At 37.9% G+C, this 18535-nt stretch overlaps 2 long non-coding RNA genes across 4 annotated transcripts in view; one reads left to right on the forward strand and one right to left on the reverse strand.

Moving 5' to 3' along the window:
- The window catches only part of LOC126866000 (uncharacterized), an 87884-nt gene extending 69984 nt beyond the window's left edge, over positions 1-17900 (reverse strand). The window contains exons 1-2 of one of the 3 annotated variants that reach the window (XR_007689756.1): positions 15848-17900; positions 12688-13011 (exon numbers count right to left, since the gene is read on the reverse strand). This is a non-coding gene — a long non-coding RNA (uncharacterized LOC126866000). Of the gene's footprint in view, positions 1-12687; positions 13012-14830; positions 14973-15847 lie in introns of those variants that run through there. The other 2 variants (XR_007689754.1, XR_007689755.1) reach the window with 2 other exon arrangements.
- Positions 2810-15271, forward strand: LOC126866001 (uncharacterized). The gene is made up of 3 exons (XR_007689757.1): positions 2810-12158; positions 12616-14213; positions 14807-15271. It is a non-coding gene; the product is annotated as an uncharacterized LOC126866001 (long non-coding RNA).
- Positions 17901-18535: the final 635 nt, after the last annotated feature.

Below are 18535 nucleotides of genomic sequence, written 5' to 3' on the forward strand. Positions count from 1 at the left end.
GACGGGTGCCGATCAATTAACTAATGATCGCTAATTAACGTTCCCCCAGGGCGGTAATACCCGATAACGCCGGCTCGACGCACCAGCCTTACGTTAACCATCGCTCGTGGAGCCGGAACAATCTTGGCGAAGGCCTTAGTTTGAGTTTAACCGTGGCTCAGCACCGTGCTGAGTAATCAAACAATTACGAGGGGGTGAAAGGTGGTGGTGGCGGTGTTGGATTGGTGGGGGGCAGGGATCGCACCACGGCGGCGGCGGCAGCGGCAGCGGCGGTGGCTTTCAACCGTTCACAGTCGAATCTTCCTGAAATGCAGAGAGAATGGACGAAACGAAGGGCGAAATCGGACTAGGAACCGAGAGACGGTTACCAGTCGAACTCGAAACGCGTACGAAGACAGCGATTTCAGCAAAATAACGCTCGCCGATCGATATGATCGTCGACCAGAATTCGGCAACTCGCGGAATACCGTCTAATTGACTGTTAAATTATCGCCGCTAAGAATTCGAACCCTCTTCTGTTTCCACTTTCCACGTACCTTTTGTTCAATGGTTTGCCTCGTTTCCAGGTTACGGCAAGACTTCCAGCTATGCACAGTTCGGTTCTATGTGTAACGAAACTTTGGTAAGAGTTTGGTTTGGCTGAAGTTCCAGATAGTTTGAAGAGATATTTGTATTTTAGGGATTGCAAAATGTGTTTGCAATCACTTATTGTGTAACTGATTGCGTTCCACATTAGCTAATTGTATCTGTAAATTAATGTATCGTATCTTTTTGCACGAAGCTTTAACGATGTCAAATCTTTGGTTTTGTTGATTAATACATTTGCCACTGGGTTTGTCGAAAAGATATTATGGCAGATAATAGAAGAATTAGGTTCTACCTAATTCTTTTAACATGCCCGGCGTGTTTAGTCAATTTTCACGCTCGACCACGAAAGTACAGTACTTCTATGCTGATGTTCGACGTTCACTGAATAGTTTTGTAACGTGCTTGTAAAAAACATTTATAGAAAGAATTTATGTATATCTAAAACACCGACCACGAGCTTAGCAGAGTTAAAAAATAGGAAACTACATTTTACATTAAAAAGATTGGTTTCAGTATCCACACGAGTTAACCCTATTTTATTTTTCGCAGCGATTGTTGTAAATTTTATAAATTTTTATGCTCGACCCCTAACAATCTACAGACTGTTTTAATCCGTACACTCGAACATTCGGATCCATTATATCGTTTATAGCCTAATACTTGCATATTTATAACACAACTTAAAGATTAGCAGGGAAATTAGATTTCAAGGAGATACGTAGTTCGTAGTAAGAAAATGCCGGAAGGGAGGGCCGCAGGAGAAACGATGCAGGAAATATACGTAGTACGATACAATGTGCGAAAGGTGAAGCTAATAAGCCACGAAGCCAAGTCCACTTGCGGCTAATCCAAGGACAGAAATGGCCGGTGCTCCCTTTACGGCTCGTAAAACTTTCGAAAGAGGCAGGAAGGAAAGCAGCAACCGAGAAAGTATTCGCACAAAATTGAAAACTGGACGACATGCATATTCATGGTGGTAGCTTTAATATATGTTTTACGGCTTCTGCTGGTTCTCCCTCCATCACGGTTTCCTCTTCCTGTCTTTCAATTGCCACTTTCTTCTAAACCGTGGCCACTCATCATCCTTTTCCGAACAAAATCTTCGAAGTGCTCAACATTTTTAAGACTTTAGAAACTTTGTACGAACATTTTTGACAAGTACCGTATCTATAAATGAGTTAAAGTATAATTTAATTGCAAAATGTCTGGATGAAGGATGACTTTGACTATGGAAGAATAGAATGAAATGTCATTGATCGAAACACCCAGTATGAAAAATCATTACATGCGTGTGCAGCTTTCCTCTTTTTCCCTTACCTTCTTCTATTTTCTTTTTTTTAACTGAACATTGTTCAGATTCTTAATCACTGTTAGTCAAATATATTTCTCGTGTATCCTGTGGCTTTTCAAAATCGACGTCTTTTAATACCAAACCTGAAACTCTGTATTTCGATTCTAAAGATTTGTCCCGAAAACCGAAGAAACAGAAAATGGCGACAATAACTCAAGGATTTTAATCGACTCCACAATGACGTTTATTCCAATGGTATATCCGATAAATAAATTAGATTGATAGGAAAGTCGAAATGCTGAAAAGGTAGTGAAAATGAGAGAAGGGGAGGGGGGCAGTAGACGTCTCTTGAAAGCAGATTTTAATCGAGAGTCAAGCCGAGACAACGAATTTACGATCCAGCATGGCTCTTTAGCAACTCGATTTAAGGCCGTTCGTCGAACCAAACGATGCGGTAATTAACATAAAGTATTAATAACGATTCTATCGCTGACGGTTCTCTTTTTTATGCCGAAGCTCTTTTTCCACGGTTTATGCGCCCATTAGATTTTACGATCGCACCGAAAAATAGCCGAACGATGGTGCGTAGGGGGTCCCAGGATTCATCCTTTTTTTTTTTTCTATCCTATTCACCTTTCTTCTGGTGTCTTTCGTTTTATCCACCTATCGCCTATTTATTCTCGCACTTTCACTGTATCAACGCTCGAACAGAAACACGTGTTAAGCAAATTGAAAACTGATAGAAGAGCAGCATACAGTGATTTTTTGTATAAAATGTTCATCGAAAGTATAAAATTATAAAATTCATACAAAGTTCCAAATTGGAATAATTTTAATCGTATCTTGGAGAAGCGATTATCTTTTTATTTTCTAGATTCGACATTCTATAATAAAATTTCATATTCTTAAATGGAAGATATAACATTCTCTTTGAAAACAAAGCAAACTTGATCTACAACTCTACCAGAGTGTTCGAATACGAATGAATCATAGCGTATATACTACATTATTGCTGAATATAAGAGAATCTCGAAGCATTGACTGTTATCTGTGAGAAAATGGATAAGCGCAAAGATATTCTACTATTTTTTACCGACTATCCACGAGAACTGAGTTATGAGAAGATCGCTGTAGGTGGTCTTACGCGAGATAATCGAACCTCAAATAAATAACTATTCTTTCCAGCTCGAAAGCTATTCTTTTGTACGTACTATTCTCTTGGCACGTGTTTATACCTGGCAGATGTTAAATAGCATTTAATCATTAGCATCATTACGTTATTTTTAGTGAAAGTGATTCAACGTGTAATGAAGAATTATTCAATTAACTAAAAGCAGCAGTTTAACCAAAACGTGTAACAAATTCCAATTAATTTTAGTTAAGGCAGGATATAATGATTCTGATGGTTGACTGGACCAAGATCGCTGTCCACTTCATTTTCGATTCGAAATATCAGCAGGTGGGCATACCTGACAGCTGTACAACTCGACATTCGTTCACGGTATTATTAGCATTCACAAAAATGCAGACCAGAACGGATCGATGCCCGAAATTAGCTGTCCAATATTAATTAGCTTTTAGCCTAATTGCGATTTTATTTATCCAACCAAATGGGAAACCGAACCGATCGAGATCTCAATCTCATAAAATATAATTAATAGACGAATTCGAAGTTTGGGAAAGTTACGAGTTTGGGAAATCAGTTAGTCAATCTATAAAGAAACACAGACAGTCTAAGAATCTGAGAAAATTAAATTTGGAAGAAAAGTGATAAAACTAAATTTATAAATCCATATAAGTTTTTCTTCCAACCATTAGTGTCATCCGCGCTATAATAATTAATTAAACGCATTTGGAAAGTGAAAATATGACACTACGAAAACTTTGTCAGCACCAATAAATATAGAATAAAATATAGAATAAAATGTAGAAATTTACACGAAAAAGTACAACTGGTATATTAAGTAAATTTAACATTAACTACGTTAAGTAATTTACGTCATCAGTAATGCATTTTTGTAAAATCTTTAAATGAAATCCTCTCGTACGCATAACGTAGTATAAGTGGCCCTAGAAAATATTAAATTTTCCAATAAATTTATCAAAACTCTATAGATCGTTTATATAGAAATAAAATAATTGTGTACTGTTGTTAGTTACCAAGGAAAATAGAGTTAGAAAAATGAACAAAAATGGACTTATTATACTCGTATATTTTCCGCGTAATTTTCAATTCGTTTATAACCTTGAAGTTTGCATCTAATTGTCCCTGTTTCGATCAGTCAGAGAGAATGTTACGGAAGACAGTGGTAGAGCTTGATAGAGCAGCCATACATATCTCGGTCACGGAAAGAGCAACCGGGAATTTTTCTCATGAAAAGGACCCGATAATGCGTCACGACATTTTCCGTCTATCCGGTGAATCTTCTTCGTGGAATAAATATGTAAATAGGAATTTCTCGTTTCTCTCGCGGCCGCGCACAAGACTCGCGACAATCTTGACCTCTCCTGCTCGTAGCTGGTGTCTTCCTCTTTGTTCAAGCCTGGCTTTCGCTCTTCTCTCGCCAATGTCTCGTGGAAAGACGTCGAACGCCGCTACTGCGTTCTACCTGCGATATCAGGCCCGGTCTCCCTTGAATAATTCAACGTGCACGCTGCTGCCGATTTGCAAACGCGGATGGAACATCGATACTTGTACGTACCAATGTATCCCGAACTTTTGAAGACGTCCAGAAACTGAATTGTTGCTGTGGGAAGCTCTACTCGCTCTGTCAGCCATTGTTCGTGTCGAACGATCGTATAAAAGAAAGGAGATGGAAAAGATGAAAGGCAAACGTTTTTTCACGATGACCAGACTCTATATAATACATGTCCAACTGAATATTGAAACTTATTAACGGAATAGACAATCGACTGTTTAAATACTTTTGTAATCTCCACGATTAAATATCCTGTAATTTCTACGTTTATTTTCAAATTTGTTTCGCAAACTTCGCCGCAAACTTCGTGTTAGCGTAATTTCAAAGTATTTCGTATAACGGACATAATATATCCATAAAAAGCGTTTATAAGCGTCCAAATACTTTGGTAAGCTTTATCTGTACAAAAAATAAAATATCAGAAGAATATCGATCGTCGGCAAGAAAAACAAGGTAACATCGCTTATCATGGGAAAACAGGATGCGTCCTCTCGAGTATCGCGTCTTTTCGGTATCGCGTGTCTTCGTATAGCTGATGGCGGTTTCGCGATCCTGCGCTACTTAACAAACTTACCCTTTAACCCCCGCCGTCTGGGCCAAGCACCGGTGCGGGGACGCGGAAATTCTTAACGCTGTTAAGATATGTTAATTTTGTTTACCTATAAGCTATTAAAGGGGTCCTAACGTGCTTAAAGCTAAATCAGTTTAGTTTTCGCCGGATGTGTTCACGGCAGATCCACCGGAATACGGCGTGCACAACCTCGAAAGGTATTTCGCGAGGCAAGTCGGGGAGGCGTAGCCTTCCGCGACAGAATTTACCACAGCAAGCCTTACCAACAGCACGGCGACGAGATCTTATCGGATATCTCGACGATGTTTCGACAAACATGCAGCTGGTTATCGAAATTTCAAATTCGCCACGGATTTGATATGCTGCCGAACTTACGTTAAAGATGGATTACACGTGACTTTCTACCGTGATTTTACCAAAACCAGCGAGATTATCGCTGTTTGCTGATTGAAAAGTGGAAAGTTTCTGCTCTGGAAGATTTATTAACAGCAATGATATTTATGAAGATCAGAAGCTGATGGAAGTAACTGATTTGACACATTGATAGAAGACTAAATAACAAAAAGCAAGAGTAGACTGCAATAAGATGGAGGTGATAATAGAAAATAATTTGCAGAATCATTAGCAAAAGAATTGTATCTGTAATTGTATGTATCTGCATTTAGATTTGGGAAAAAGATAATTCATCGCAGTGTTTCATAAATACTTCAATTTCTCTAAGCTTTACAAAATTATAGAAATCAGATGGCAGATAAGATAGTGACAAGAAAAGTATTGAGCAAATCCTTGTGATTCTTCTCCATAACTACGATATTAAAAAGTAAGATTCATCAAGGTAAGTTGATCGATGGAAGACGAGTTTCATTTATTATTTCGCATTAATTTTTATGTATTAAAAGAAACTTCGTTCCATCTACTGATAAATAAATAGATAAAATATCTACTACTATTTCCATAGATCACAAGAAAAGTGTACAAATAAAGATCGACGAGAATTAGTTTACAGCTGGCGGTATTTCGATTCACGAAATCGACAAACGAGAAAATCTTTGCACGGGTACAGCTACAACTTTGCAGCTGCGCTTATTACTAATCCACGGCAGAACAATTTAGGTGTTTGCCATTACTAATAACCTGGCGAGCAAACGCAGCATTATTAACAGGTTCGCAAACATCTTCTGTATTAGTGATCTCGTCCCCTATAACCTACATAGTCTTTCTGTGCACCGATTTTCCACCATCGCCGCCCACACGCCAACCCTTATTCCGATCTCTTGTACAGATATTTGCCGTGTCTACACCGGCCAAATTATCTCCGGCGATTTGAAGATAAAGGATTTTCACCGGTGCCGGAGATACACGGCGCTCCCGCTTGGATGAAGCCTGAGAATCAAGTGCTGATAACTGGCTTCGCTAGTAACTAACGAGATTACCAGACTGTAGTGACGAATCTGAGAATCACATACTTTTAACATTTTTCACCGCGTGATTCTCACGTATTCTACGTAACACCGTGGTACTTTCGGAATATTTTAAAGATATTCATAGTTAACTATTCCATCAGACTAATGAAATACTCAATTATTACATATTTAATATGTGATTTGTAATAAGCGATTAATACACGCTATAAGAATTTACAGTTTTTTTAAAATATTAAGATTAGTTATTTTTTATGTAGAATACCATTAAGCCATTCCGTTATTATAAGCATACAGATCGTTTCATTGTTTCATTTGTAGCGTAAAATAGCTCGTTTCTGTTTGAGTAGAATGATCGAATATGTAAATATAGGAATATTTGTTATCTCTGATCCTAGTGATTGATATAATTACGAATAAATTTATTAAAACCACGAAATAATTATCGTATCAGCGGAATTTATTTTCATTTATCACATAAACTCGTCTTCAACAGAACCGAAACGATGCAGCAAACAACACTCAGCTCACGAAATAAATAACTTATCACGTGCAAGATATTCGATAACCCTGGTGACAGGTTAATTCGTCTCTTCCCAGTGAGCAGGTCAAAAGTGCTTGGAAAATTCTAGTGCAACCTCCCCGCGCTATTTATAAATCATCGATGGATATTAATAACAGATCGACGCGCGACACATGGCACCGAGCGTATTTTCCAACTTTATTTCTGCGACAGGAACGACATCCCGCCGTGAATCATTTTGACGGATGCTTCTGCATTTTGCGGCAAGTTGATGTTAATTCTCTCGAACAAGCTGAGAAGGAACAGTTACTATTTCGACATATTTGATCGCTATGGAGAAAGGATTGCACGAAGTGTTCTGGCATTCTCGAACTGGCACGTCAAGATTTATCAGGCATCAGAATAGGATCAAGCTTGTCGAGCGAGCGTAGCCGTGAATATTCGTTGCCTACACAGGATTACGAAATAGTCGGGACGACCCGAAGCGGATTGACTCACTGACAGTTTTTGGCGCGACGCAGTTTGTTTCGCGGAGTCGAACACGGACTGCATTAATATTCTGGCAACGTCGTCAAACAGAGCAGTTATCCCGTTCCCCGTGCTTTCCTCTTTCGTCTTCTCCTCTTAATCTCTGCTTGCCTCTTTCGCTACACAGTCGGCCTTTCCTTTGCCTTGCAAATCTTTCCGAGAACGCGAAAGTTTTTTCGAATACGCGACCGTCTTCTTGCGCTCGCGTGATTCTTTTACGCGCAAGGACGATCGATTTTGCAAATTCACGTGGAATTCGTGTTAGTTCGGCCCGCGAGAGTTAAGATAATATAGAAGCTGGAGATGAAAACAGAAGGAAATAAAAGCGACGAGATATCGTAAAGATACATATTACAGAAGCGTTCGTCATTTTTCATAAAATATTGCTCATTCTACTTGACAATTCTAGTCTTAATTAACTATTAGAAACCCGGATTAATGCGCAATTAGGACAATTTCCAACATTGTTAATAACATCGAGTCGTTCTGAAGTTATAAAAGAGGTGATGAAACGCTTAGTAATTGAATACGTAGTAAATAACATTGAAATATCATTTGAAGAAAATTTAAGAAAATGAGTCAATTAAGCCGAACAGATCAAAGTTGCACGATAAAGTGGAAGAAGATTAAAGAAGTACACCATCGAGTAGATTCACGAATTTCAAAATGACAGTAAACCGAACGATCATGAAACGTGCACGTGTATTTCGGGTTTCGTGAGTCATATGAGATGACGTTATCGTGTTTGGATCATACACCACGGAGCGAGTGTAGTCAAGAGTCAATGCCAGAAATAATGTTGCTACATGAGCTTTGCTAGAGTCGGGGGTGATGTCCTAACAGCATCAGTTAACGAATTATATTTATCCAGTCGGGACTTCAATGTCTTCTTATTCCTATTACTATGTCTTTCCTTTTGCTCTTTAACTTCGTTTCATCCACAGAAGTGCTACTTATACTTATGGCAGCTATTGTAGTTCAAAGTTGAGAGAAGGATATAGTTAATTATTCCAAATACCTTGTATAATATTACAATATTATACTATTTGCATATTGACATTAATCGCAAAATTGGACCGTAAAGGCAGTTTCTATGTTAAGTTAAATTAAAAATACCATTGGACTTCGACAATTCGACAATTAATCCACCTAATATAGATTTTTATAAAATTGTTAAGAGAAAATCAATTTTCCTTTGTGCAAACACAATCAGACGAAATATATTCATACGTATCAAGTAAAATATCGTTTGAAATTCTACGGATCATTGCGGTTGCTCAAGGGTTAGAACTAACTGGAAAAGAACACTCTAACAAAATCTTATCCAAAATTCAACGATAAGATCTTCCAACTAAAGGAACCATCCCTTAAATCACCGTCTCTTCGAAATTCTAATTTTCATACTCCAGTGATAATACCAACTTACGTTTGGTGGAAGGCAGAGGTCGGTAGGAATCGAGTGAACCAGATACACGCGAACGAAGGAATTGAAAAACTGAATACGGCGTATACGGATTTGTTATCCCCCCGATCACCAGCAGGCTCGAGACAAATGCGCCCTCCCCCCCCCCCCCCGACCCAGGGGGTAGGGGGCCGTACGGGGGTCGGTGATAAACAGTGTCGCTCATTCACAATGGCCGGCAAACACGCATTAAAACGGACTAATATGAAGTGTATTAATGCGAGCGGCATTGTCTAACCCATGGTGTACATGGCTACTGTCGTGGAGCCTGCCTTTATCCCACCGTGGGGGGCCTTGCGATGCTTACATACGTATATAGGCCCTCTCGATATACCCAGTGACTTTTTAAAAGCCGCCGCAGCAAGGAAAATACATTCTTCAATCTCTTATGAATGGGCCAACTCATTCTCCAGGGATTTTAAATGAATTGACAAGTTTTGCACTGGTGGAGCAGATGGACGCGTAAATATTCCAAACTAAAACATGTTATGGAAGTATTAAAGAATTGTGAAAATTAATTCGCAAAGAAGACTAACAAATTAATTCGATTATCTATCGTATAAAGTGTTTACCTTTGGTTCGTAGTTTTAAAGTTTCAGGTCGCAGGTCTCTGAATACAAATTGTTTGTGTTTCGATGTTCTGCGATGGACACAGTGCTAGAACGTTTAATAGATCGCTTGGATTGCTTAGCAGATACTAGAAAAATCGAGCAGCAAACGTTTGAAGTTAAGGCACAAGTTGCACATATGCAATAGATATGCAATGCAAATATATACAATGTGAAACTGATTTATTCGCTGTAGGAGGAAAACCCCTAGATCTACCATATTTTTTTTAATAGGAAACGTATTGTCCTCCTTTTTCTACGACGACAACTCACTATCAATAATTCTTCTACGGTACAATATAAATACACCAAAGGAACTGAAATAGTCGAATATAAAGCGAGGAAAAGAACTGTTGCAAATGAATGACGAAGTGGAGCAGTGGAAGACAGACATTAAAGTGTATTCCAAGAAGCGTTCAAGTACAAGGTTACGAGGTACACCCCGTATGGGACCAATCGCAGGGTAGTGCTGCAAGCTAGTTCTGCCCACTGGTCTAAATTATGGGGTCGCTGTCCAGCTCGCCACGCATAAATGATTGCCCGTGTTATGTTAAACATCCAACAACGGAGAGCCCCGAGAGCTCACCCACACGAAACATCCGATGAAGGTGGAAGAGAAGCTGGATAAGGGAAGAAGAGAAGTGGAGGAAGAGGCGAACGTTATTTATCTCGAGCAGTCGCACGAGCAAGGATTTTGAATAATTCCTGGTCGGCGGAAGAGGTCGAGGATCTTGCAACTCCAGGCCACTTCGTATTGTCCATAAATATTCTCCAGTCTGCAAAAAGTGTTCGACCACGGGCCACGCGTGCAACATCACATTTTCGTACCTCACATTCTCATCCTCTATCCTCAATTTGCTCTTCCTGACAGATACAGGGCATTCATCTTTTGTATTATACAATTCTCGAAGCTGCAACATGTTGCCGCGTTTTTCCTCACATTTCGGAATCTCGAAAACGTCTCAATAATTTTCGACACGAATTTTTATATCAGTTACGTTTTTCCTAGTGCGTTTATAGATCAGGATGAAGAAGAGTTCTGTCTATTTTGGGATTTCCTAAAATCACTGTAGGATTTGTCTGCTGTTGAAAAGTTGAACGACAAACTATTCTTTATAACAAAGTGTATCGTAGGCTTTGTATTGTATACGAGACAGGTAGAAAAATTTACAATGAAGACAGTCTTCTTTAGATGAATTAGTTTAGATCATTGTAAAACTTTTTCACAGGAAAAATGTTGAATACTGAGAACTAGACTACAAAGGCATTGAAAGAATATTTAACTAAAAAAGAATGAAAAAATCATCATCAACGGAATAGGTAGGAGACAATCATCAATAATGAAAGATTAAATAGTAGAACTTTTAATTAGACTTCTTTTCTTTCTGAGAATTTCCTATCATCGGTCTAATGTTTTCCAAACGAACCGATCTTAATGTATCTTCCAAATAGGAGCGTAGAATATGATCTTTCCACTGATTGTGAGAATAGACGGTTCTATCGCGGAAAGTGCAACAATTTGCTGGACACACGAATGCCTCAGAAACAAAAATACAGTTGGTGATCGACTCAGAGATCGGTCGGTCAGTGACCAACGAGGAAAAAGACATATTAGAGACATCATAATGCCAGGGCGAAGCTGTGTTCCAATTTATAACCGGATGATATCGCGATAGAGTCTCAGGTTCGAGGCATTGTGTTCGGTAGGGTTTCGTTCCTGATGTTACACCGGGCATCGACTGGGTGGGGTCTTGGTGCCTTGGTGGCCTGCCACAAGGTATCCTTTTGATATCCTGTTAACTAATGCCAGCTATTCGTTACAGACGAATAACTCAAGAGACGTATACGTTTTCCGCTTAAAGAATACTGCCGCGTTTCATGAACGATTCGACACACTCGAGTTCTCGTTCGAAGATTCTTCAAAGTCTATCGAAGTATTGTTCTTTGGGATATCGATCTTTTCGATCCAATATCGGAATAAAGCTTCACAATTTTATATTCTTCACGTGTATTCTATTTTATTTTAAAGTATTTGTTGGAAGTTATTGCGACGAACGTTATTTGTATTCTCTATTAATTTCTTTCAATTTGTTTATACAGATAAGCACAGTTATTTGGAACAGAGTTGAAACATAATAAATACGTACGTATTCAAGTACGAAGTATTATCAAAACCTCCTTTACAACGTTTTATCTGAATGCGACGTAAAAATAATCTCACAGAGAAAAGGACAAGGTAAAAAGAACTTGAAAGACGCATAGATTAACACGTGCAAAGCAAAGGAAGAATGTAAAGAAGTATATATAAAGCTTATGTAATATAGTGGGTGAATGAAGGGAAAAAAATCCTGGTTACAACGAGCGAGAAAAAGGACACCACGATGAGATATGAAGTTGAATCCACGAGATTCTTATTCATGAAGGAATACTTATTTTATACAGGAGATAAGAAAAATCTACATTATTGGTAAATATGTATTGCATTTATCGTGGCACGTCAAGCAGGAAATTAACCTGCACCTCTCTAATTTCATACGTCTCGACTGATATTTTAATATTTCAATCATTGCACTAATTCAAAATAGTACATCGTCTTACAAATTTTAAATCAATTAATCCTACTGAAGCTTGAAATGAAAATTTCTTCTAGAATTTCGCTCTTCAATGCAGATTATTCTAGCTAAACTAGTATACTTGAAAAACTTCTGCATTAATTAGAGAATTACATTCCAGATAGATACTCCTAACAAATTGTCTTAAAAAAAAAAAAACAATCGTGACATAAAATAATCATTCCGCAGCATAACAAGCTTGCAAGATTAATTAAACTGCAATAACTCCACCTATAGCATTTCAGTCTACATTAACCCACATTTTTCAGAGGTTTTTCAAAATAATGTAGTATTATTTCTCCCTCTATCTAGGGTACGAGTCCAATCATCAAAAGAAAAGCATAGTATTGCGTGATAGCAGTTTCTTAGTGGATAGGTACTTACCTTGCAATTACTCCTCTGGAAGAATGATAAATATATCTGGGTTGCATAAACCTGAACCGCCGCCATTTCTCTTTCCACGGCATCAACGATCTCCAATACGCTTTGCGACAGGTGAATCGGCCAAAGAGTGCACCCTTTACAGCAAAAGAATTAATCGGAACGACGGCACAGAACGTGATCCCGTCAGGTTGAGTCCAGGAGTAGAGGATCGTGCTGGAGGGGCAGGACGAGGTTGGTCAAGTCCTTCCTTGTCGGGATCACTCTAGTAGGCGGTACCAACGTGGCCAGGCCTACCTCTCTTCTGACTCGGGTGTAACAATGGATCTGCAACAATATAAGCATCTCGTTTTCGTCCGGATCTAAACTCGCTTCTGTGCTCTTCCTCTGACGTATACACTGATACATGACAAGTAGCCAGCCCAACAAAACGCCGGGACTGAATATACAGTCGGTAATGCGCTATTGTATCGACTTTAAATATCCGTTGGTTTCGTCTTCCGAGCGGTTTCCGGTATTCAACGTTCTCCTGAATCTTCACACGTTAACAGAAACTTTAACACGTGAGGAAAATTAGACGTTGATACAAAAAGGTACAAATATAGGTAATATATAGAAATGGTAATTCTATTCCGAACTGGAATACTATTGGTTAGGTATTACCAGTGGGAATAGAATATTGTATAAGCACGGGTATTTAATTTCAGATACGAAGAAATATTTATCGTGTATAGCGAATATAATAAGATGTATAGTGGAATCTTTTCTAAGAATTATGAATGCATTTGTTGTATGTGATAATGAGTAAGGAATAAAATAGAATAAAAAATAAGAACAAATAAACAAAAAAGAGATGGTAGTAAAATAAAAATGAAGAAATAAAAAAAATAGAAATTTTCCTTTCTGTTATGAAATTAGAATATTCATACTTAATGAGAACATGTCTGAATATACTACATATACATATACCTGGGCGTATTTAAAGTATAATTGCATGTAATTTTAGCTAAACTTTCTATGCTAGAAGAACACAGATCTACAATTTTAAGCACGAAAGTTGAAATAAGAATGATAAATGGAAAATATATAGAATTATTATTCACAAAAATATTTATACGTTGTTACATCCCTGGTATGAATTTTATAATACATAATTTCTAGAAATACACCGAATTTACGAAATTAATTAAATTCCAACTTATAATCACGTACATATATTTTTCTTAAAAGCAGAATTAAAGAGACTCGTGTTATATGGTGTTTGTAACCGAGCCATGAAAATATTATGAAAACACCAGTTCGGTTTTTGTTCATTTACGCTTTGTTAAATGAACATCTCATGAATTATAAAAATTTTTTACCTTTGCGGCCGGGGATTAAGTTTTACATTCACAGCGTCGAGCGTATTTTACACTACGTCTGGTCCAACATTAAAAATAGATAATGGAGCGGTGAAAATAAACAGTCATCTACGTGCAATCGCTACGTAAGCATGCGTCGTGGAAAAAACAACAGATATGGAGAACAGGGTAAGGAAAAATATAAAGAAAAAAGCCAAATATCATTTTTAATTCATAACTCCATCGGAAAGTAACCAAGGTACTCTGAGTTTAAAAACTGAGATAAAATATCATTTTCCTTATATTCTGTATCCTTCTTTGTGATGCTTTGCAGAAATTATTAAAAAATATTTCCTGTATCTTTAACAGTTTGGAATATTACTATAATCTAATGAAAGTTGATCTATAAATAAAATAAGTAAATTCATCGCGAAACATTAATATACAAATAATATTTTATCTTTTCAACTTCCGCTTTAATAGTTGCATTGCCTCAAGAAATAATTTTTACTAGCTACGAATTAATCGTAAAGATTTACTTATAAACTCACAGCTGTATCTACCTTATGATAAAGTAAATTAAAATTTCAACGATAATTTGAACGCAAAAACGGCGTATCAGTCAAGATCTCAAACAGCGAAACGCTGTAATTTATACCACGTTAAACATTTTAATAACAGTTACTAGTAGATACGACGTGTAACGAAATGATTTTTTATCTTTGATTATCACTTACATAAACGTGACAGAATTACATTTTTTTAACAAGGATAAATACTAGTTTCAGATAGAGACAGGTATATACCTGTGGACACGGCGATAGATGATCTCTACAAAATGATGTACCAATGATGTTGACAATCTAGCGCCGAGAATACGACGATTCTCGTTCAACTAGCCTCGGTAACAAGCCTCATTGCCACTTTATTATCGCAAACAGATCTGCCAGGAATAGCCACAAATCACACAGAACTGGTTATCCGGTGCGTCATACATGAGCTTATGTCCGTGTTTCTCAACAGCATTATCTATGGAAACGGACTAACTCTCCTATACTGAATACGATGGGAAATATTCTCGAAACAGCATGGAACAATTAGCAATTAGCATAATTTCCAATCCATTACCTCCTAATAGAAATTCGAATGTATGCACAGAAGTGACTAAAAGGCATACATGTAACAGCTTTGATTTATTAACTTCTAAATTAATTTGTATACGAGAATAAATGTGATTCGTAAAGATATCTTCTAGGCAGTTATTTCTGGATACATAAGGGAAAAGGATTATTCTAAATTGAAATAACAATGTTTACACATAATTACAACTAGTTTACTCTTGAAGATATTATATTACTGTTTAATGAAATTGAAATATCTATCCATTACGAATTTTAATCGGGCGAATCAACGAATAGTATGAATTTTGATAATACGTTGGAATAACGAATGTTACATTAATTAGAGAGTGTTCACTAAATAATAAAATGTAAACTAATGTTACTCAACTTACATAATCAAAGAATCAGTCAGAGATATCATAAACATGAGGCGAATTTTAGGTTAGATCCAGGTTAAGTTGTGAACACTTTAAAATATTACACTATTCACGGAAAACACGTACAATTAAAGATAATTCACTAAACAATACTAAAAACTCTGTTACTCAAACAAAATCGATATAATCGATATCGATATCGCAGACGCCATAGAATTGAAAACAGAACAAAGCAATCTATGTGTCGACTTCACCTTCAAACTTTACCGAAATCCTCTGCTATCTCCTTATTCCATTAATTTAACCTCAAATCATACAACATTACCCTGAAAAATGGCATTGAAACGTTGTTGCTCAATGAAACACGTTCGATCTTGGATTTTTTGAAGGGAGATCCGTGGTTCTATGGTCGATATCCTCCGCGGCGGGTAGATCAATGCCCGCAACCAGCCCTAAATCACTCCTTATGACAAGAACAGATGTACGCGAACCTGTCCTGTCGCGAATAGTCAGCGCAATAAGGCGGCGGAGGACGGTCGCGCAGGTATCCGGTAGTCTGGTTCGTTCGGCTGGCTACATCGAATCTATGAGAGCGGCGTTATCGTATTGTAGACTATGAGGCGCTCTCCGCTCGGGCCGTTCGTGTTATGCCGGCTCGGTATACCGCGCGCGGCAGCAGCAAGAATAACGCGACACGTATATAAAGACGATGGTATATCTGTATCAATTGTATGCATATGTGGATCCCTTCTCTAACCTCTTCCTCCTCCGTTCACCTCTATCACACTCTCTCTCGCTCTATGTTTTTCTCTCTCTCTCCCTCCGTTGCACCGCACTTCGTTGGCGCTCCAAGTTCCAAGGAAGCTCGCGCTCCTAGAGCTGCCTATGTATATTTGTCGCGCTTAACCATTATACGCTTTATCGTTATTGTTCGTCACCGAACGTAGCCTCTCTTTCGTCCCACTCCGCGCCATACTGCGAACGCTGACCAGAGATGCAACAGTGGAAGGGGACAACGGAGGAAAACTAGAGGGCGCTAGAGAAAGAAAGACGGCGCTTCGAGAGTTAACCTCCGTTAAAACAGCATACCTTATGTGATCTTCATTTGAATACGATTATGGATAACGCGATACGCGAAAGAGCTATGCCGCTGCATCAAATTTGATATTCAAATGGACGATACGTCTCTTGTTCCTGTGCTCGCCAACTTCAGCTCGATCTGGACTGATCGAAGATTCGACGAATACCGGCAGATCGCGAGACCGCGAGCTTTCCTGTCGGGTTTGTGTATTATACGTTTTCTGCGAAAGCGTACGAACAAGAACTAGCTACTTCCTGGAAGATGTGTACATGTATCGGGATTCGAGAGTTGCTTAGAAATAGAGAAAGAACGTGGTTAGAAATTATAAAGGCTGGTATACTTACATTATCTAATCGAGTAAAAGTAAAGTAGATAAACGGTAAAAACATTGATACACTCATCTCCATTATTCTATAAGCGCAGATAACATTTTCAACCATACCATTTTTATACCATTTTCGTTCATTTCCTGCCATTAATGTAGTATGTTATAACCTTCTAGCCCCGACTGTTCTTGCTCGATCAAATTATACTTATATACGTGGAAGAAAAAAAAGATGCTCATCGATACGTATAGCGTTTTTGAATGCTCGACGCACAATCCGCCATGGAGATAAAGTAAGAGCGCGATCTTATTTGAAAGTAAGATACGCGATCGGTGACATTTCTATGCCAAATATATCGCACAAAGCAGCGCCGCTTCTCCCTGTCATATTAAATATTATTTATGTTCGTTCGTATAAAGATCCCGGTTGCTTACGAGGCTTGCTCTCTGCACGGACGACCGCGTCTGTGTTTTCCATACAAGTACAACCGCACACACGCCGCCGCGATAAACCGCCGCGTGTGTAACCACCAGCATATGAAACACAAAGAACGGCCAATCGAAAAACAATATCGATCCATTGTTTCGTCCGTCCAATAAATATCGTAAATATCGGTCTACTGAATTACAGGTCCAATCTCGTTCGCAGATCAGCCGACCTGCACTGTTACATCGTAAACTTGCCTCTCCGCTGGGCTTCAGCTAGTCTACTGATATAGTAGCTCCAACGCAACGTGCGTTTGATGTAAAGGAATCCGCTTTGAAATTCCCTTTATACGCAAGGGTCTTTTTCTGAGTTGTTTAGAGTAAGTTTTTATTGATGCATTCGTAAATTATATATACCAATTGAACTCGAAAAGAAGAAAGTCATCATCTTAAAGCGCAGAAGCTGTAATACTACAAACAACAATTTTGTTATGTTGCGGTGTAAATTCCTGCTGTAATATTAAGGAAAATTAAATAAATATTTGAAAAGCGTGCAACTTTATTGAAATATATAGACATTATGATGATAAAAAAAAAATAATTTTCATCCTAATTGAAAATTGGAGATTGTATCGTAATTTAAAATATTACCAATGCTTAGGACAATTGAAATCTGTTAAAGAAGCGAAAGTATGGGTAGATATTTTTACGGTTTGCATGCAAAGATACTCAAATGTATATTATGTTTTGTCGAGTATTGCGTCAATAAGAATACATAGATGGACAATGTTGATAGAAGAGACTTTCTGAAGCGTATATAAAAACGTATGTATCATGGAAGGCCATTGAGAAGTAACATTATATCGCATTTGTTCTCGTGTACCGAACTGCGACACACGTTTCTACTCGAGTTTCCGCCCTTGGTTTTACGTAACCCTTTGAGAGAGCGTAAGTCAATGATCATGACCAAGAAACACCAATTTCATCAAATTTTCTAAGGAAAATATTATCAACTAACGTAAATAAACATTAATGGCAGTACATTTGTATATTACATTACGTATTATGTTAACTGCCTTAAAGTACAATAAGGACAATAAACGATATTTAAAACAGCTGCAAGATTTGTGAAAGGATAGATGAATTAAATTGTGAATATTTAAGTTAGTTGATAGTACTGA

This window comes from Bombus huntii, chromosome 5, assembly GCF_024542735.1.
Source record: "Bombus huntii isolate Logan2020A chromosome 5, iyBomHunt1.1, whole genome shotgun sequence".
In the NCBI taxonomy this organism is placed as follows: domain Eukaryota; kingdom Metazoa; phylum Arthropoda; class Insecta; order Hymenoptera; family Apidae; genus Bombus; species Bombus huntii.